This window comes from Crinia signifera, chromosome 19, assembly GCF_055691185.1.
Source record: "Crinia signifera chromosome 19, ASM5569118v1, whole genome shotgun sequence".
In the NCBI taxonomy this organism is placed as follows: Eukaryota; Metazoa; Chordata; class Amphibia; order Anura; family Myobatrachidae; genus Crinia; species Crinia signifera.
This window is the reverse complement of record NC_139226.1, coordinates 110601101-110623565: the sequence shown is the minus strand read 5'-3', so window position 1 is coordinate 110623565 and position 22465 is coordinate 110601101. Positions and strand designations below refer to the sequence as shown.

The window sequence follows — 22465 nt, the reverse complement described above, 5'->3', positions numbered from 1 at the left end:
GGTTGAGATTCCTGGCTCTTCGACCCTGCTTTATACCTTGGTCAAAGACCCAACAATGTCGACCCAGGTTGTCCCATTTACACTAAAAAAAATTGCCAGGTTGAAAGGCTTGACCCAGTAATTTGATGAGCAGTGAGTATGGTGCTGGTAATGCAGGTGGTTATGGAGGCACTAGACCAGGCAAATTTACCCAGGTCTAACCCAGGTAGTTCAAACTCCGCAGTTTGAACAAAGTATTAACGTCTGTTTTACTGCAAATAAAATGCATTTACATCTTGAGTTTTTAAACACCTGAGCCTGGTGTACCTATACTGTATGTCCATTTTTGCTTCCCCTCATGTCAGAGCTGGTTACACCACTGAAAAGGAGCATATGAGTAAATAATAAACCCAAGATCAATGAAGAATTATGTGCAATAGCAACAGAAAGATAAATGGTTGTGGATTTAAAAGCTATGCATTAATTAATAATATTCATAATAATAATAATAATAATAATAATAATAATAATAATAATAATAATAATAATAATTATTATTATTATTATAATAATAATAATAAAGTATAAACCATACATTCTCTAAAGAAAAATAAACCACCATTGTTATTTACTAGTACTGCATGTTTACTTGCTAACTCTTACTACAATGTCCACAGAGCCTTCTTGTGGTTACTGGAATTAAGGGGAATAAATACATATTACAGTATATAGGTCAATTTAGAATGGATGCATCATCTACAGTATGTAATATCATAGCTATTTGTTAGGTCCTTTTCCCAGACATGCAAATATAATAATCGAGAACTATGGAAAAATTGAAAATGAAATTTGTGGACAACAGAACAAACACTTCCTGTATTTAGCTGTCTGCAAGCTGCAACAAGCTGGGCTTATACATATTACTAACTGCTAGAGACTTTATAATTTGATTTCAGAACTTGCATTGTTTTGACGTGAATTGGTTACATTTGCCTATCCAGGCATCAATAGCTCACTTGTATAATTGGCATTTCTTTATTTATTTTGGTAAGATGGCGCTATTAGCTTGGCAAACCAGACCCCTGTAACTGTGCTTATTTGATCTTGTTGGCTCTTACTTCACCTGCCCGATGGACTGTGCTCACGCCATTATTATTAATCGACCCAGGGGGCAGGTGGTTGGATGCATCCGCACACTAGCTGTTGCTCATAGCATCTTACAGACGTCCAAGCAGGTGCGGGGGGGGGGGGACGGTGGGGGGGTACCAGGCAGCTGATATCACCGGATGTCAGCTGCCCGGCCATATCTGTCCCAGTGTACACGCATATGGAATTGACTTGAAAGCCACTTTTTATATGCGTGTACCTTCCACATCTTTTGATGGTCGGCAACCATCGAAAGATGTGGGAGGTTACCCGCAGAATGCGAACGGATGTTTATTCTAAATATTCATTTGCAGCCTATGCGGGTGCTCACCCCTGCTTAGAACACTGATTGCGGGTCAGATACATCGTCTCTGTCCAAAGCATTATAATGGGGATGGGCCCTGCCACTAGTTTTCTGGGATGGGCCCTTTATGTCCCACTCTATCACTGTCCAGAGCAATAGAGCAATGGGTCGGTGCCATCACTGTATGAGGCTTGTAGGCCTGAAATGATGACATCACATGCGAGCGGGAGCAGAGGGCTCAGCCAAGGCACATTAAAACTCTGCTACAGGCAGCACTGCTCATGGGGGATTCAGTTTCCGTTCCTGAAAAAATGTACAGATAAATTCTGTATATGGTTTTCTCTCCATAGACATTTACATGTTCTCTCACAACCATCCTGATTCCAGCACAACAGGCCCAATCCCTGGGTTTTGTGATGAATAAATATAGAAATATTCTAAAATTTAGTTTTTATGTGAAAAAAACAACAACCACTAGTGTGGAGCTCATGATGACACGGGCTCCCAGCATGCCATTGCTATTCCCCATCCCTAATTATTATCGGGAAACACTGCATACATACTAGTTATGGCCATCCTTGTCATTGCCATCGATGGCTGCCATTGATGGCAATAATGCAACTGGCCATCCATAGTGGTATACTACGCAATGGATGACCATCATTGTTTTTACCTGTCAATGGTCATCCATTTTGTTTGTCTGATTGGCCTGCGGGCCTTTCAAAACACGGGGTCCGGGAGTTCACATGTGTCAGTGCCGAGCTATGTTCTGTGTCCTTGACCCTTGAGTGAAAAAAAAAAAAAGATGGTCAATCCTAATGTATACATGAACACCAAGTGTTAATTCAGCAGCTGTAGCAGTTACAATGAGCACTGACGAGCAATATAACAAGAAGGAAATGTCAAGGTGAAGGACTGAGGTAACTGTTACATGGGTCTAGTAGATGTTACACGTGTGCCTGCATCACAGTACAGAAAGCACCTCATGGACATGTACCCTTAATTACAATTTATGATCTACGGTCCTTCATGTTTTTGCAGAGCATGCAAGTTTCATGTGACTTGACCTCACAACATGCCTTCCCCTGACACCTTCAGTTAAACCAGGTACAGTACGTTTTCTATTTATCTGTTTTTTTTTTTCCCATAGTGCTAACGAGATCTGCAACCCTCTGACTTGTCATTAATACTCTTTGTTCTTTCTGTCTGCCTTCTGTCTTGATTTCTATTTTGTTGTTGTTTTTTAACAGATCAATATCAAAGGGGCATTTGTTAAACCCATTAGAAAAGCAGATACACCTGATCAATGCTAAAAGAACTCTTAGCGTTGAGAGGAAACCAATACTCGGTGTCCTCTGGATCAATCAGATTCACCATCTTCATCTGTCAAGCCCTCGGCTGCCGGGTCTGGCTACAACCCAGCTATCGAGATGGTTCCGCCTTTGTTGGCGGTGGAATCTTCAAAAGGCGTTGTTTAGGAAAACAATTGCATGTTGTGCAGTCTACCAGACAATAATATACTGCACTAGTAATCCAAATCCCTGTGTAGAAGAAGCATTCGCTTTATTAAGCCAAAAATCTGTTAGAATAAGCCAGACGCCTATGTTTTGTCAGATGCAAGGCGAAGCTGACAGTGTGAACTGCACTGATCTTAAGGGAAGCAGCAGTATGTTGTCAGACGCAGTGATTTCAAAAACTATTTTTCTTTTTGTGGCATAGTTAAGGCTGAGTGAGAAACCTTTCCAGAATCCACACAATCCAGGTAGAGTATTCTCTAAGTAGTTACATTTTCCTGGGACTAGACAATTAATAACTAGGAGATGGTAAGAATGATAAGATTCTGCATGACAGCAGGGAGTTCTGAATGTTTCTAACAGTGTGCAGCCTGTTTAATATTTCCACCTTCAGTATTCATTATTATAGTTCAAACATCTACATCTGCAGCATACAGTATGTACCTGCTTCACCAGCAGTCATCCTGCCCTAGACATGCCTCTTTACACCCGTATACATAGGCCCTTATTCTGGTTCACTCGCAAAGGCAAATTAATTCTCAAATGGACAAAATCATGTGTACTGCAGGTGGGGCAGATGTAACATGTGCAGACTGAATTAGATTTGGGTGGGGTTTTACATCAAAATGATATCTATATTGTAGTGTAAAGATAAAGCAGCCAGTATTTTCCCTGCACAGAAATAAAATAACTCGCCCAAATCTAACTCTCTCTGCACATGTTATATCTGCCCCCCTGCAGAGCACACGGTTTTGTCCATTTGAGAAGGAGTTTGCCTTTGCGAATGAACCAGAATAAGGGCCATAGTTCATATACATGCTTGTTTTCATAGTCTCAATTTGTTTGAACTCCCCCCCCCCCCCCGTCCCTGAATTTTATCTGTGTGTCTTTTCCCAACACCTAATGTCTGCCGATTTATCATTCAATTTAGGCACAATAAATGTAGCCCATACTTATCTACTTTTGAAAACTAGTTTCAGGGAGATTATAGTTGGTAGTAGAATTGTGCACAGCGCCCCATTGTGGGGCCGTGTCATGCACCACCCAAAGGGCGTGTCTAGTTCCATAGTTGGAGAGATTGTGAAAAGAGATTGTGAACGTGGCACCTAGAAGCGTGGGCGTGTACTGCTATATCTGCAAGGAATCTTGTAAAATGACTTATATCCAGTGATCTTTTTCAGCAGGAACCAGCAGGAACTCAGTTCCTGAACCTCTAAGTAAATATGACATTATCAGGAACTGGGTTCCTGAACCTGTACTGGGCCAAAATGTACTTTTCATAAGATAAGTTTTAGTCACCTGTGAATGCCTTTGTTTCTAAATACAATATATACTGTACATCTCTCTCTCTCTCTCTCTCTCTCTCTCTCTCTCTCTCTCTCTCTCTCTCTCTCTCTCTCTCTATTTTTTTATTTAATTGGTCCATCTCCAGAACTGGAGTTCCTGGACCTATTTTTCCAGAAAAATAGTACTGCTTATATCCAAATGTAGATGATCCCCAAAGCAGTTAGTAAGAGCTACTATACTTGGTAATGTGCTGGGAAATGGTGCTGATGATTCAATGTAAATGTATCTATCTCTCATTCCATTTTTTCCCAAAAAATTTAAAAGTGTAATGTGGGCTAGGTGACATGAGGGAGATTGCTAGACTAATGAGGGAGAGAGGGAGATTGCTGCTATTTCAGGGAGTCTCCTGCAGAATGCAAGAGGGTAGGCAACTATGATGTAGCCTCTGTCCCTGCTTGCACATGGTTAGAAAATGGGAGCACCTGAATGCAAGGGGTTGTATATCATTTCCTATTGCCATGAGTAGTGATAACAAAAGATTACATTTATCGTCTCTACAACACTAATGTAGTGTAAGTGTAAGTGTAAGTATAGTTACACATTTTCTCTGTCATTCCTAGCTCTTTTCTATATTTATTTTAAAAGAAAAGTAAAAAAACAAAGAGAATAAAATAGACAGGTAGAAAAAGAGAGCATGCGATGGATCTAGGGAGTTCTCTTTATTAAAGGGTGCAAAGCCCTTTCTTTGCCAAAATGGGTGTATTAGCCAGAGATATGGATTCCATTATCTTTCAAGGGGTTGCCCCCAGTGATAATCCCACTATACAAAGATTTCCCAATGTGTCTTCAGCAAAAGCTTTGACATGCAATATATGGAGTATCCCACCACAGTCCTTTTTTTTTTTATTGAATCACTAATTTCAACAGAGGATATTAACAGAAAAAAAATGGAATGGCATCTGACGGGATGTAGTTACCATGCCGGTGATCAGGATACCAACTGTTGAAATCCCAGTGCCGAAATCCTGGCAGGCAGCCACAACACCGGCACTGGAATCTTGTCATCAATGGAGATGCTAATGACGGAATCCCAACAGTCAGCATTGTGATTATTAGCATACCAGGTTGTCTTAGCGTTAGGCTGCATGAGGGGAGGTGTTTATGCAGTAAGGGCGGGTTAAGAATGAGGTTAGTGCCTAACCCTAACATCCCCCCCCGCAGCTTAACAATAACCCTGCCCCCTTTGTACCTAACCCAGAGGTTCCCAAACGCGGTCCTCAAGGCACCCCAACGGTCCAGGTATTAAGTATATCCATGCTTGACCACAGGTGACTTAATTAGTAACTTAGTCAGTCTGATTTAACCATCTGTGCTGAGCCATGGGTATACCTAAAACCTGGACCATTGGGGTGCCTTGAGGACCGCGTTTGGGAACCTCTGGGTTAGGTACAAAGGGGGCAGGGTTATTGTTAAGCTGCGGGGGGGATGTTAGGGTTAGGCACTAATGGAGAGGATTAGGCTGGGGGCTTAATCTGCAGGTAGGGAGGGTTAATGGGTAGGAGGAAAGGGTTAGTATACGTACCCAGCCCCTACTGGGATTCATCTGCAGGTCACACATACTGTATATGTACTTCCATCTAACAGCCACTAGTATCAGGGAGCTTCTCTGGTGATATTTAATGATCATATGTAGCAATAATATATTCCATTGGGATGCGGTCAATATGCCGGCGGTCGGAATCCTGACTGCCGCAATGCTGGCACTTTTTCCGTCTATGGGTGTCCTGGACATGGGTGTCGTGGAGAATAAAATAGTGTGCCGAGCGTAGTGAGGCACCAGGCCCGCTGCATAGCTAGCGCAGTGCACCCATAAGGGGGGTGATCCACCCCCCCCCCCCCCCCCTTACCAGCATTGCAGCAGTCAGGATTCGAGCGGCGGTATTTCAATCGTCGGGATTCCAACTGCTGGCATATCTTACCGGACCCATTCCATCTATCCAGTAAGTGCCAATAGGAAACAGAGATTGAAAGAGATACAATGTATATTTAGAGAAAGAGGTGTAATGAAAGGTACAGTACACTGAAAAAAGAGAAACACAGAAGAGAGAGAAAATTAACTTGCCGCCTATGATGTACGTTCTGCTTTTCAGGAGAATTATTCAGAGGAGCTACTGTTGGTTCACTATACTAAGAAATAGGCGTCATGAACGTCTGTTGCTCTAATCTGCTACCTGCTGTCATATACAGATAGAGCCATCCTCATCTAGCCCTTTAATAGGATTAATCCCCTACTGTATTGTTCTATGTATTGTATTGCAGCTGAGAACAATAGGCCCTGGATAGCCATGGCTCACCATGGCTATCCAGAGATGGCTAGATGAGGATGGCTGCATTCGTAGTCGCTGAAAGTAAAATGTGGGATAGGAATTAGGTGAGACCATGTCCCAAGTCTGAGCTTTCAATGGAGAGGGATGCTGGAACATTGAGCAATGGGCTCCACTTTGTCATGCAGTCACTTTGTCTATAACTTGTTCCAGCTTCTATCCCTCTTTACCGTCTTCCAGTCTGGCAGGGATGGCCACCGACGACCGTGCTATCAATGTTCAATGGTTTTTAACCATTGACTAGCCGCCATCAATAATTAAGTCATCGATAGTTTAGTTCTGCACATATTTAGTTGGTCCCCAGTGCTAGAACTCATTACAATGTGCAATAACCAGTTGGGGATCCCAACCAATATACATCATCAATGCGTCCCCATTGATGATTAAAGCACTCCCATTTATCATAAGACTGATGGTTGATAATCATTATTGGACAATCTATTTGTTATAACCCATACAAGAAAATGGATAAAACATTTACTGTACAAAGTCCTCAACATTTTGCAAAAAGTGCAGAAAAACTTTAAACTAGTTCATGTGGAGTTTGTCCCTGTCCTGCTTGCCCAGGGAAACACAATTGAAATATAGAAAATGTTATTAAAACAGATCTCTTAGGTTACGCAAATAATGAAGCTTTTTGGTATAGATCATCCTTTGTGTACCTGAGAATTTACTGGCTGGTTTTGTGTGCCAGATGCCTCAATCTCTACGCCTAGCTCTCCCGTCTCACCTCTCCTCCTGTTCTCCATCTTCCATGTATGAGCTGGCACCGATCCGACCACTGAGATTATCACTTCTTTGTTTCTGGGTCCTTTGAAATCTTAAGTCTTTTTTTTCCATCTGGACCCCTGCTCTGCACATTGCATTGAGCCTCTTCTGTGCTTCGATTAGAACATTTCACTGAACCTCCTATGTCTTACTGAGAACAATACTTTTTCAAGAGAATTAACAGCGGCAATAGTCATTTTGATCTCTTTGTAACACCTCTATCAACAGCCAGAAAGATATCAGCAACAAAGAGTGCAACTGCATACATGGGGTGACTGAAACAAACTTTCAAAATATACAATATACAAGAAAGTAAATAATAATTGCTCTAACTATTTTTGAGCTTCAACCCATCCACACACAAAAGTCAAGGCTTTAAAGACCTTACTAGCCAGGAACAAACTTACAAAGAAACCACACTGTCCTTTTGATGTATTCTGCAGGTAAATCATAGGATTATTATATATTGATGTACCCACAATGCCACATGGCTGCTGTCCGCTGCTAAAAAGACACCAATTTCCCCTCCCGCAATGCAGCAGGAAGCTAGGCAAGGACATTCAGACATCCATGGCAAATGTCAGACTGAAACGCAAATGCAAATAACCACATATCATTAATAAACAACTAAAATAATGTCAGGGACATCAATGTGGCCTTTAAAAATCACTCAACTTTTTATTTAAGATTATGGTGGTAAAAGGAAAGACTGTTGAGTTGAGCAGAGCAAACTGTCTTACGTCAACAAGATGACAAGAAGACTGCCATTCTGCCAAGTTGCCATTCTCAATGGTGAAAGTCCAATACTAACACAACGAGGGAGCTGCCAGGCATCCTAATGGGGTCAAAACAGTCTATTGAAGGGGAGGGCAGCCAAATGAGTTGCTATGAAATAGACATTGGACTGCAGAACTTTTCAGCTGCACTGAAGCCTGCTAAAGAAAGCCAAGCCGGCTAACCACCATAACACTAAGCTAAACCATCTAAAAACTCTAAAAACAATGTCTAAAAAAACAGACACCGTATTGGCAAATCAAATGAAAGGATGCTTTTCCCCTCTCCACCCCATCCACCTCACACAATTATAAAACTATTTTTAGATACCAGAGCATTCATTTTTCTCTGGGACTTGTCCATGTCCACAACTGGTAGATTACCACTCCAAAATGCGACACAAACACCACCAATCTTTTGCTTTCTTGTCATGCACCATTACAAACCTCAATTTGAAACAGCCTAGCTCCCTAATCATGACCAAAATATCAGTAGGGCTGTGTGATTCTACAGCAATCACCAAACTCCTGAGAAGAATTAATAGTGTTAAACACCCCAAAATTACCAGTGGGTGACATGGTGATTACACAAATGTTCACTCGACAATTACACTGTAACTACATTAGGAAAAAGCTAGATTGCTAATGAGCCCCTTGTAACCCAATTAGGTGGCAAATAATAAGTTGACCAGGAGTCCTCAAAATAAGCACCTAACCAAGTTGATCTGGCACATCCATAAAAAGTTGAAGCTGTAAGCTAGAAAGTGGGCATCAACCATACATTCACACCATTAAATTTAGACCTGAAGTCATCTCTAAAAAAGCCTATTAAAATGCTCTGCATGCTCAAGCTGACAACAAAATGCTTTGCCCATGTACATTACGGTCAGGACTGCCATTGGTATCAATCTGGCCTGCAGTACCTATGGCCTGTCAAATGTGCTGCAATTGGCTTCTGGCATGCAGTGCCTCTGGTTTGCCAGAGGTGCTGCTGTTGTGTTCAGACTGTAGTACCTCTGGGTGGCCAGAGGTTCTGCTGTGTTCGGCTTGCAGTACCTTTGTGTGGCCAGAGGTGCTGCTGTTGTGTTGGGTCTGCAGTACCTCTGGGTGGCCAGAGGTGCTGCTGCTATGTCCTGCCTACAGTACCTCTGAATGGCCAAAAATGTGTTTTCTGAGAGCAGTCCCAGCTGGTGTAATAAGCTGGCTCAAGATGTTCTTGGAATACCATTCACAGGTGCAGCACATATTAAGGATTGAGGGGCCTGTCTCTGTGCTGCAGGGATTGGCCTGGTTTTGCTTTAAATCTGTGTTTGCCCTGAACTTCAGGGCCAGTTATACTCTTCTGTACCTTGCCTGTCATAGTTCTTGGCATACCTGTATTTGTTAGTGTTGTCTTTTGTTTGGATACTTCTCCAATGGCTCACTTCTCCTCCCTTATCACTGCTTCATACATTTATCCCACTGTCTCTGCAGTTCATGAGGCATCAGGAACTGGTGAGTTTCTTTCAGAGGCTTCAGTGGCAGGCTATTAGGTTAGTAGGGGGCTGGAAAGAGGGGACCTGGACAGCTAACAACTAAGTACCTCTGGGTTATGGCCAGTGGTGGGATTCAGTCGGTTTGCACAGGTTCTGTAGAACCAATACCTAATGTTCTATCGGTTCTGCAGAACCGTTTGTTAATGAGCACCTGGGTGGTTTCTAGAGGTGGACTAGCCGTGGTTGCACAGGGCAACTTCACGGCTTGTCCACTGACTGCTAATTGCCACCGGGAAGGTGGAGTGTGCAGTGTGTGCAGCATCAGTCTGGTGACTGGATCCCCTCATTCCTCCCCAGGTAACCAGTTTAGCTCCTCCTTTCATGTCATGCATAGGGACCAGACTCTGCGGCAGCCCCTCTCATGGCCATGAGCAGGGGGGGGTTGCTTCCCACAGCCCACCGCTGCTCAACCAGTGAGCGATGTTTGCTAGAAGCTCCCTTTAATGTGCCTGACAGCAGCCGGCAATGCAGAGAGAGCATGCAGCAGCAGTGTGCAAAGATGAAGACTGCTGCTACCTGCCCTGTAATATTGCATCTTGGAGGAACGTCCCTGTCACCGAAGCCAACAGGAGAGGGTTAAGCCGCCGGCATCAAATTGTCATATAGACCGCTGCATACTGTATAATATACAACATTCCAGGTTCTGCCATTGGGGTATTACGTGTGTGAGAGTTTGGAGGGGTGCTGCTGCTGTTATGTGTGAGAAGTGTCATAGAACCTGTTGTTAATTTATTTGAATCCCACCACTGGTTATGTCCTTTTTAGCCTTAGAGCCAGCGTGCAGCTCTGTACCAACAGCCAGACCTCTTGGTGCTAGCCAGCAATGGCTCTCTAATGGCTCTCGTCTGTCAGTTAAAAGTCCTCTCTTTTCATGCTGATATTAGCATACCATTTCCCTGTGTATGTGCCATAGTGAACAACAAAGGGCACCTGTCCCAGATTTTTGGGTTAGACGTGGTGCATTTATTATGTTAGCATACAGGATGCCATGGCCATACGGATATGCTACCGTAGATGCGTTTGATTCAGAATTAGCGCCTATATTTTCAGGAAACTGAGTGTAAATAGAGTTTTATTTCAAAGCTTTTTTCCATGTAGTGGAACAAGGCTGATTTAAGTGATACATTTAGACCTAATTGCGCAATTACCTGATTATGTGGCTTGGCTAATAAAAGAAACATTTTTAGCACAAACTCACTGCCCTCTCTCTTTTTATAACCAGAAATCCAAATGACTCAGCTCCCCTCCGCCCGTCTAAATTGGGCTGAATTCTCCCCTAGACAGGGTTTGTGGAGATCCGATGCATTTTGTGCTGACACTTCATTAGAAAGTAATTGTTTAATTAGTATGAAATCTGTCTTTCTGGGAAGTAGTGTTATCAGCAGCATATGGTATACTATGCATTAATGAAGCATGAATTTAGGACATCAGAGGTTCCCGAGCAGCCCCGTCACCTCTGCGGACCTCTCGGAATTGCCCGATTGTGCATGCATCTGGTTTGGCAGACACTTTTACATCTCCTAATAATCTTTCAAATAGAGGATGTTTTATAGGTTCATCTTCTGAGATACACTTCAAAAACATCCAGATTTCATTTCATGTACAGTATCTGGGGGAGTTGTGTTCTAATCAGTATTACTTTGTTTCTAAAACATTGCAACCCAACAAATGTGCAAGCATTGCTGCAGAGGGAGCTACATATGGCGCTTGCTACAATTCACATTTAAGCAGCTCCCATAGAAAATATTGGGGGGTAAAAGGGGGATACATCCGTATATCAGCTGAGGTCATTCATTATTACATTCAGGGGGTTTTCCGCAACATCATGTTTTTAACCATTTGTTTTGCATGCAAACTGCACATTTATCATAAATCCCAACAACGGTTCTGTTGTAGTCACAACTCCTGCATAGGAAAGAAGTGCCGGTACCGCAAAGAGGATGTGGCTTCACTAGAAGAGGTGTGTCTTCATGGCGATGACGCCTCACTCTGTCATCACTATGGGGACATGGTCAGTACTCTGTAAGCTGCTGGTCATGCCTGCAGACCCTCTGTCTCCATGCATAGATGATGTGCGCATTTGCACATTATTTATATATGGAGTAGAGAGTGACAGAGGAACTCCCAACTGCTCCCCACCGTGAGTCACTGCAGCCCGTGAGTGGGACAGTCCTAAAAAAAATGGGACAGTTAGATGGTTTGCTATTATTATTCTTACAGTAGGTAACTTTATAAAACCCTCTGTAATACAGTATGTACTATTCTCTATTTTGAGTCTAAGAAAAAAAAAACTATAACACAAGAAAAGCATAATACATGGATAAGGAAAGCACCATCATTTTGCATTTGCCTGCAGTTCTGCAAATATGCCCTTGATGCACACGGGTTGTATCAATACTCCCTGTAATACGTCTCCAATAAATAGCACAGGGCAGGGGAGGGCAGATTAAGGGTCTGATTTACGACTGGATGGCATTTCTGCAAGGAAGCTGCAATACAATTCTGTGTCATATTCATAAGTTCAGCATGCCAGCAATTGGGATTGTGGCGTGGCCATCCTTATTAATGTTGGGATCAAGCGTTGGTCTTCTGGCGGTTGTTGGGTGCCGGTATCGGTATTGTGTGGTTATCCGGCTATGCAAGTGGGCGCAACAGGAATATCTCCCCCAAATGAAAATGCTAAACCATAGCCCATAGGCTATTATAACTAAAATAATCAAATGATAATGGGCCACACTCAGATAGATGGGAGCAGTAGCTACAGCTGTGCTAACATATGCTAATGTCTCGTGGACATGAATAACACATGCTAAATTGGTTATCATATTCTAAATGATCATATTTTGCAATCCAAGCCATAACACTATGCCTTCTTCATTATTTTAAAATAAAACCTGCTACCGTGTTGGCATCAATCTCTAATTCAGACTTTAAAAAATGTAAATGTTTCTGTCCGCCCAGTTGCCTGATACATGCAGTAAGTTATGCCAGCCGTACTGCTTATGGAGACCCTGTCTAGTACTGAACTCAAACATGTGACAACTCCTGCTGGAGATCTTATCAATGAACACTTATTTGATAGCACTGCTTGTGTTCCTCAATAAACCAGCAGCCAATTAGAGTGCATTGATTAGTGAACTTCAGTTGGCTGAAGGTCATTGGAGATAAGTAAACAGCTCTGTCAACTCTACCTGCTTTTCCTTGATTACCTCTCTAGCAGATAATGTTATACATAGCCCTGACCCTTCTACTATCACTGCCATACCAGTACAGATCAATAGAAAAATATTAACATTTTAAATGGGCAAATAAAAAAAGTACACAAGAGGAACGCTTAAACTGACTGGCATATTTTTGCACCTGAGAATCTGTGACTAATCGCAGCTGTGCATGATCTGCGGGCACCTCTGAATCAGGCCATAAGACCCCTGTTGGTCATACTAAACACCTGGATCCAGGGCTGCCATCAGGAATTTTGTGCTCTGGAACTCATTTCCAGTCCGGACCCCCTTCCTCGCATGATTACCATAACCCGGGTCCTGCTCCCCCATCTCTTCTTTCACTGAGCTGCAGCTCGGAGGTCCCAGAGCGCAGACTTCTTCAACTCAGGATGCTGATGGGAAATTAAAATGCAGCTCCGGCTGGTGCGCCAATCAGAGCTCACATACCGGCAGCCGCTTTGATTGGCAAGCTCTGATTGGCTCAAAACCCGGGCAGCATTTTAATTGGCCGCTGGCATCCTGGGTTGAATAAGCCTGCGCTCCGGAACCTGCTTTGCTTAGCACAATGAGCGCAGCAGAGGCAGTTGGGGGGGGGGGGGGGGGGTTGCGGTAGTCAAAATGAGCTGCTCGGGCCCTTTCAGACAGCTGTACAGACAGCACACCCCTATTGGCAGCCATGCTTGGATCACCTGAGTGCATTGCAGTCATTCAGCTACTGGATATACCTTCAACAGTTCACATTTTCCAGGTCTCCACTAAGAAGTGAAATAATTATTGATCTTTTAAAATGTGTGAATAAATAATGAGTACACCGGTGCAAAGGGTTGGACTAGGAACTAAAAGAGACCCTGAATTATTTTTTAGAAGTGTCCTTGCGTGGATGGCACCAAATCAAATGTAGGGGGAACCAACACCATAATACTGTAGGTGAGATTAATGCATCAATTCATCTGTGTGGAAGCCGTTGGCTTCAATATTCTTGACAGTCTAGTGGCCTCCAGACCTTTAAGCTGCTGTGACAATATACAAACCTCCAAATTTCAAATACTACTAGACCTCCCCCCACTGAGATGGAAAACAGACCCCAAAACCTCCATCAAGCATACAAACAACTCATTACCATAATCCCAAATATCACAAATATCCCCACCTCTCCCCAGTGGAGCAACGAAACACCCCAGACATTGTTACACCTGCAGATAGCACCAACTCCTCACCATTTAACAGATGTTAATATAAATATATAAATGGCCGCCCTCCTTAGATGAGTATTTGCAGCATCAGCTAATCTGCTCTGTCAACCGGCAAAGGTTGTTTGTGTGGGAAACAGAAGGAGAGGGGCCCACTACTCTGGTTAGGGCCACATCTTCAAAAAGTCACTGCGTAGTAGGTGACCTCCCAGGTGCGCCGGCCTACCATGGATCTTCCCTGTAAGGTCTATGGCCAATCCGGCCCTGCCTGTGCACCTCCCGAGGTTAAGAACCACTGGCCTAGATGGATACTTCTTAGATGTAGACTGTGATTGCTAATAATGCTGGACCTCTACATACACAACTTTTGAGGATGATTTGGTATAATACGGACAAGTGGTTGACTAAAAATGGGTCTATTTATTATAACGATAAAGAACCAGACAATCTGCTCCTGCCATGTTACAGGCTGTATTCGAAAAATGAAAGGATCTGATTGGTTGGTACTTTGTCTCTCTCTCTGAGGCTTAGTAAATAGATCCCTAAATCTTTACGAGAATGGACAAATATAAACCATACTAAATACTGATGGATAAGGGGAAAGGTCATACACAGCTGAACGTACTGTATGTACAATGAGTATAAAGTTGGCATGCAAGCTAAAATATCCTCTAGCCGGCTGATTATTTCCCCTATACAGGATTAACATGTTTGGTTTAGAAATAGAAAGTAAACGCTAATTAAGAAGCCTCGTTATTGCTCCTTTTGCTATCAGACGGACAGATCACAGGTGCCGAGGCAGACAGTGGGCATCTACATAATTAAGGAGCACTTTTTAAACATTAAATTTCTCCCTGATAGTAATGTTTTATTAGGCACTATAAATAACCGCACCAGTTTATCAGGTTTTATTAACTGAACCTCTTGCAGCTCCCGTAAAAAGCGCTCTACTGTATCTCAGCTACCAAATCTACAATAATTATGGCAGCATGTGAAACTTCCTTGGTGTGCAGCAGAATGTGCTCTCATATAAGTAAAACGTTTCTCAAGCAGATGGGAAGTGGTTTACTTTATGTTCTACATGGCAGAGTGGGGGGAGGCAGTCAGGTGTGATGGGCAATTTCACACACTCTGACTTTATTAAAGAGAAACTATATTGGAATCGGCTCATAACAAAAGATCAACATGTCACTTCTAACTAATCCAGAGTCCACATTGCTCATCAGTGTATCAGCTAATTTTGCTTCCACTGTTTCCCTTCACAGGCCCAACTAATCCAGGGCCCTGGCTATGCTGTGCAGTTCCATTAAATTCAGTGGCCATGCTACTTATTATCACCCCCAACCATTCCATCAACTCACAGGGCTTCATTATTAGAACCTGCGGACAATTTTAATAGACCAAGCTTCATTTTTTTTAAAGGGGCAATCCCTTGCTTTGTAAGGGATTGCCCCTTTAAAAGAAATCCCTAGGGTAGATTTATGAGCAGTGATAATTGAGAAGTGAGCCAGAGTAGAAGTGGCCCATGGCAACCAATCAGTTGCTTTGTATAATGATATATTATGCAAATGACAGATGTGACTTTGACATTGCTGATTGGTTGCCATGGGCCATTTCTCCTATGGCTCACTTCTCCTCCCTTATCACTGCTTCATACATCTACCCCACAGAGTCTATTATATTAAGCCATGATCTCTACAATGTACACCAATCTCATACATAGTGCACATTACCAGTCCAGTGTGCTCTCTGTCTGGCATCTGCAACTAATTACGATTTTAAGTCTTTATATTCCATATCTATGTATTATTTTTAACTTTAAAGTAATGTGGTATTTAGACTCATTCTTAACCCCAAATAAACTACAGTAGATGCAGGTCTGCTTTTAACTCCTATATTTACAGTCTGCAAGATGAACCTGCGCTACATCCTCCAGTTTTATTATACAGATAAATATAAACTGAAGTACCATATAGCAAATGCATTTATCATGAGATAATATATACATATATATATATATATATATATATATATATATATAGAGAGAGAGAGAGAGAGAGAGAAGGGGACCCCAAACCGCGCTAGTGACTGATCAGACCAGCTCCTCAGAGGAGGATCTCCTGTTAGACAAGATCCAGTGATAGAGACAGAGAAAGGTCCCTGACGGCGCTAGTAGCAAGTCAATTCAATTTACTAATCAATAGACAGATACATAAGTAACAATAAAATAAAATGTATTCATAAAATTCAGCTTATGACAGTTTTAATGTCCTTGCATGTAGACAGAGGTCCGTCAAAATTTCTTTGCATAAACAGCCATGTGTACATCAATCAAGAAGATGAAAGCCAACGTATTTCGTCAAACATGACTTAATCAGGGGTCATAGTAAAGAGCCATTCAATTGGTACTGTGTACATAACAATTTGGTGATGGATCGGCAGGTAGAGAGAGAAAGAAATCAGAGTTCCTTTGTGACTCTAGTTTTCTAACAGAAGTCTGATCTACAATGGTAAATAGACAGCAGTGTTCACAGCAAGGCTTTCCTGTGCTGGAAGCCTTGCTGTGAACTCTGCTGTGGGGCCCGAATTATACGTTTGCACCTGTTCATAACCCAGGACCTACTGAACTCTGCCAGTATAATAGAAACTGTCCCTGATAACACCTGGGCATTCCTGCATTTTTTCCTGACACTCCCTGAAAACAGTTACCACCCACAAACGGCAACTTCCTGTCAATCAAACTGCGGTGAGCTTGCAATTGAAAATTTGCTGAAATTTGTTGCTGGCAGGTGTCGCACACGTGCATTGCGGCCCATAGACATGCACAGTGGTTCGATAATTGCCCACTTTGTAAAATCTCAGGGCTGCAATCACGTCTGAATAACCAATATTTGGAGAGGCAGCGCTCACTCCCTGTACAAAATTACAAGTCAAGTTCCACATGCAACAAAGAGCCTGGGATGAGGCATAGATGTCCTCCTTATCAACCACAGATGGCAGAGTGTTCGCGGAAGGAGACACCGAAGTTTGTAATCCTGATAAACTACCAACGATCTGATGGCTGTTTTGGAGAAATAAATGCTAATCTGTCAATTAGTTTACTGACAGAATTACAGGAAGTATTAATTAGTTACAGTCATTAGCTATAATCTGAACATGGGGTCGGGAAATTTGGGTCAATGATATAGGACCTGATACACTGTATTTGTATTTTCCAGTGAATCCATTCCTGTCTGAATCCGTGCCCTTTCCTGGTGCTGACTGACTGGCTCCCGGCAATGTACAAGGTTCTCAAGCAGATCAGGATTTCATATTTTAAACAACCATCTGTCACACCCAGCAGCAAATGAACCTAAATGGGTGTACAAACCTCTGATGTGCTGCAGTCCATAAACTCCCCCAATAGACCATTTTCCCAATGTTCCGTGTACTGAAAACCTGCTCTCCTGGGTATCACTCCAAATATTTGTTTCATTAGACACTAATTATTTGCAATGAGTTCATGAGTTTAACATGAAATATGTCGACTTGTCTGGTTCATTCTGCAGTGGATCCTGGCTCTGTCTAGCCTGCGCTTAGAGCCAGGAATCCCATATTGTGAATGATAAAACCACTAAAGGATATGAGGACGGAACTCTTTACTATAATTCAATTGCCAATTCTGTGCACCTGTCCAGAAATATTATCAGTATGCCGCCCAATGCAGATAAACTATACCCTTCCTAGTCACTGGCAACCTCGCCAGGGCCCAACCAGGCATACCTTCAGTTAAGCTGTCAATCTTCGCACTTGGCCTCAGATCTTAAAACCCGTCCTGACAATATTGAACATCTCACCGTACAGACAATTTATTTCCTGGATGTGATTAATCATTCTATCAGCCTAGTAGTGGAATGTAAAATACCCGCAGTCTGTGAAACTACAGGATAGGCCATACACGACTTCAATATACAGTATATTCACTGTCTAATAAGAGAAAATTATATTACTTTAAAGGTAGAAGGATTTAACTTAATATAAAAAGCTACTGCAAATGCACAGGGTTACTGTATATATATATATATATATATATATATATATATATATATATATATATATATATATATAGAAGCAAAACGGCACTCAGATGTTGAAGGAATGATGCGGTGCAGGGTCCAAGAGGGATAATGATAGACAGCACTTACCTATCCTGGGAACCAGGTTAGGAAACAGACCAGCACTCACGTAGTTTGAGTTGAAGAAAAAAAAGGTGTATTTTCAAAACATTATACAAAGTGTAGTGCAGCAAGGCTGACCCAACAGCCGTTTCAACTGGATGCCTTCCAGTTTTCGTCAGACGAAAGGCTTCCAGTTGAAACGGCTGTTGGGTCAGCCTTGCTGCACTACACTTTGTATAATGTTTTGAAAATACACCTTTTTTTTCTTCAACTCAAACTACGTGAGTGCTGGTCTGTTTCCTAACCTGGTTCCCAGGATAGGTAAGTGCTGTCTATATATATATATATATATATATATATATATATATATATATATATATATATATATATATATATATATAATGGCTCACACAATATGGAGATGCCAGCTTTACAAATACTATATAGCAGGCATTCGCATCATCTATTTGAAAGGTCTATCTTACTTCTATTTGTAAAGCTACTAAAAAAAATGAATTATATGTTGATGGAAATAAATATGACATAGTTATAATCTGTATTGCGGAAGGTAATGTTATTAGCAATGAATGGCCACAAATCTTATTATGTAGTCTTTTTTTCTGGGAGTACAGTTGGTATATTTATGTCTGTATTAAATAAACTGGTTTGAAGTCTGATAAAATGTTTCTGGTTTAATGCCCATCTTTATGTTTCTGGTACGATCACCAGTTATATGTGGTTCGAATATATATGGTTCGAAATTTGGATATCATGTTCGAGGTTTGCAGTTAGCATTTGGAATTTTACATTTTCTTTCCAGTTCAGAAATCACAATTTTAAAATTACTTGACCTTGAATCGAAACGCGTTGGTTTTTTTAATTGCACTAAGAAGGCCTAATATGGTGAAATCCGAAATCAATATACTAAACTAAATTTTAATTTGCAAGGAACTGATTCGGACTGTCTATTTAAAGTTTATTCCCTAAATACCAGCTGAACCATGACATTGTGGAAATACCATTTGTGTTATATTTTTGGAGAATTGGATTCTAACTTTATCTAAAGACTATTTTTATCTTATTTTGTTTTAACTGCTATGGTTTTGGAACAGCAGGAATAATTAAAGTGTTTTAAAAATGAATATTTCGTGTGGCTTGGTGGAGTTGGACATATAAAGAAACCTTGATGAGATTAATCTCCATGAGTTGGGAACACCCCTATATTAAAGAAACCACTATATATGATTTCTTCTGTTCTGTTGTGAGTGAAAAGAATATTGTCACACACATATACCTACACTGGGTGTAAAATATGAATCTGGTGAGGAATAAAGACCATCATGTTAAGGATACCTTTATGCACAGTATACATGTTAGTATGGTACGTCAGATCTCCAATTGTTAACTTCCAACAAACCCTGTACTCATTTAATGTTATTTACTCCCTGACTATTCTACACATGTGTCTTTTCCTTTTGTTTTTACGCACAATCATCCAATGAGGAGAGGATCAAATGAAAAACTTCACACACTGGATGAAGACTTTTTAGTATAAGTATTTTATCAGGGACAGCACTCTAAAATACTTTTAGATTTCAATTTAATATATAGTGTTTAATATTATTTATTGAAAAAAAATACCATATCTCAGTAAGTAATGTAAACATGGTCATCCAATCAATAATCTTAAAATCACTTTTATGGACAAGACATAGCACATCTATACTATACATTGTATATGGATTACTTTTGTTTCTTCCTTCTCTAATTCACTTCATGTACTGTAAACACTGTTGTCAATACCTCTTTGTTTTTTTTGTTTTTTTTATTTCCTTATTGACAGAATTTTTACTGTTCTATGAAACCGACCTGTGTGGGATCTTTATCCAAATAATAACTGATGATTTTCTCCCTCTTAGATCATTGCTATACTCAAGGTGTGAGTCTCTTTGAAAAATAAAAATCCTAAATAAAATATATTTTTGAAATATCTTTACATTTTTGAAATTTGAAGTGTAAACAATTTATGTTCAAAATTAGCGTAAGCAGTTCCAATTTGATGCACCAGGCTAGAAAAATATCCTTGGCAGTCATGATATGTCTTTTGGGTGACTATTTGAGCAGGATAACAGGGGCGCTATATTTTGTATTGTATGAAGCAATGTATAGTGATGTAGTGAAGCCATTGTCCAAAGCAACTTCTCCAAGTTATCTCTTTCCGAGTATTGATACATCTCCCATTTAATATTTGTAGACAGCTGGTGATAGAAATTGGTGCAATGAAAAAAAATGAGAAGATTTACAGATGCTGTTAGTATTGTAGCACTCAGTGGATTCAATTCAATTTGCAGATGTCAGTGCAAGACGTCATTTAGTCAATATTTACTGAGTGAGGGTACTCCTTCCTCATGTTCCTCCCTACAGCAGCATCTCTTGGGTGAGTGACAATCAGTGTTGCACTGTTCGGGGTACTCATGGCATGCAAAGTCATGCCCCTTATAGGACATTTTAGAGGTATTACCATGTGACACACTCTTGTTCTTGCTCCGCACCCCGTGAACTGCAGTGACTGGAGGGGCCCGGCAGTGGCCCTGGTCCGACCACTCCCGAACAGCAACAGCAGCACACACTTCTACAGCATGTGCTGTGCTGACAGCAGGCTCAGCATGAGCGTCTCACTGACAGCGTGAGAGCTCATGCTAAGCCTGCTGTCAGCACAGCACATGCTGTAGGTGTGCGCTGCTGCTGAGCTTAGAGTTTTTAGAGTTTTCTTGCACCCCCTGTAAACATTTTGGGGACGTGGCCTAAGCGTGAGAGGTGGCCACACCTCCCACACTTAGGCCACACCCCAAAATTTTACCGGGGCCCGGCATTCCTCTCGGCTGCCCTGGTTGTCAGGAACCTGTAGCAGGTCATAGGAGCCAATTTGTTCTGGCTCTGGTCTGTACTTCAATAGGGTGCCTTCTTCTGTGAAAGGCTGCTAGAGTCAGCTGATCCCAAAGCAGCTTATAGTTGGAATGTCAGGATACTAAATAAGATGAGGCACCAATGCACCACTGACATTAGCTGATTAGCATCCTAGGCCAGGAAGCAGCAGGTAAAAGGACTTGGAAGCCTGATGTGTAATGAGCTAACTTGGTTACTACAATCAGGGCTTTTCTAATCATGCTGTATGTGCTGAGCTCCTCCTTCCAGGGCCCAACACATGCTCTTCTGACTCTGACCACTACAGAGAAGACAGTGAAGCCAGAATGAATGCCCTGCTGCACTGTGAGACTAGGCTACTGTCAAACCAGCACTGCCATTATCCCTAGAAATGCTGGCTCAGTGTAACATGCAATCCATGCTTTCCCTTATAATTTGGGCCCTGCGTCAAACAGATTTACACTTGGAAAACAAATAATATGACCAGAGGCAGCAGTGAGGCCCCTTGTGGCACCCAAGGAACTAAGCACCCGCCTTGGTTGCCATTTTTTATAGATTTGGATTTGGCTCTGATTAGTCATCCCATTTTATGATTTCAATTTTACAAAACCACCTTTTTTGTTCGTAGAGTATTATTAACCTCTTCAGTCACAGTACACCACACATTAGTACTCTTATGCATGTTACACCACAGTAGAACTGCTTATGCACATTACACCACAGAAGAGTCCCTAATACTGTACACCTTATGCCACACTGTAGTGTCTATTGTTTACTTTACACCATACAGTAGTACCCCTTATTAATGTTATACCCAGTAGAGCCGCTTATTCACATTATGCCATAGAAGAACCCCTTATACATATTATACCATGGTAGATGTCCACCTCAATCCTCATCATCATTTCTCCTTCTCTCCCCTGCACAGCACCAGCAGACAGACATAGGGTTTCATCACACAGGGTTACACCACACTGCACCAGTGCACGCACACACCATTACGCCATACTGCACCAATACCCACATTGGGTTACAGTACAGCTCAACAGAGGGATAGTGTGTTTTTTCCTCCTATAGTGATCCAGGGATCTGTCAATATCGGTTTTTGGCCTGCCTAATATAAATTGTAAGGATATTAGACATCCACCAGGCACTATTACCAATTACTTTAACATAGGTATGTAATAATACGCAGTATGAGGTATTTTATTTCTCATGATACACAAGTTTTTACTAAAGTAATGGGATGACTTTAGAACTAACTATATCAATACAGCTATTA

At 41.6% G+C, this 22465-nt stretch overlaps 1 long non-coding RNA gene across 1 annotated transcript in view; it reads left to right on the top strand.

Annotated features, from left to right (window-relative positions):
- Positions 1-18152, top strand: part of LOC146042045 (uncharacterized) — a 28836-nt gene extending 10684 nt beyond the window's left edge. Inside the window, exons 2-4 of the long non-coding RNA XR_014463718.1 lie at positions 2471-2536; positions 2680-3191; positions 17320-18152. This is a non-coding gene — a long non-coding RNA (uncharacterized LOC146042045). The remainder of the gene's footprint in view (positions 1-2470; positions 2537-2679; positions 3192-17319) is intronic.
- Positions 18153-22465: the final 4313 nt, after the last annotated feature.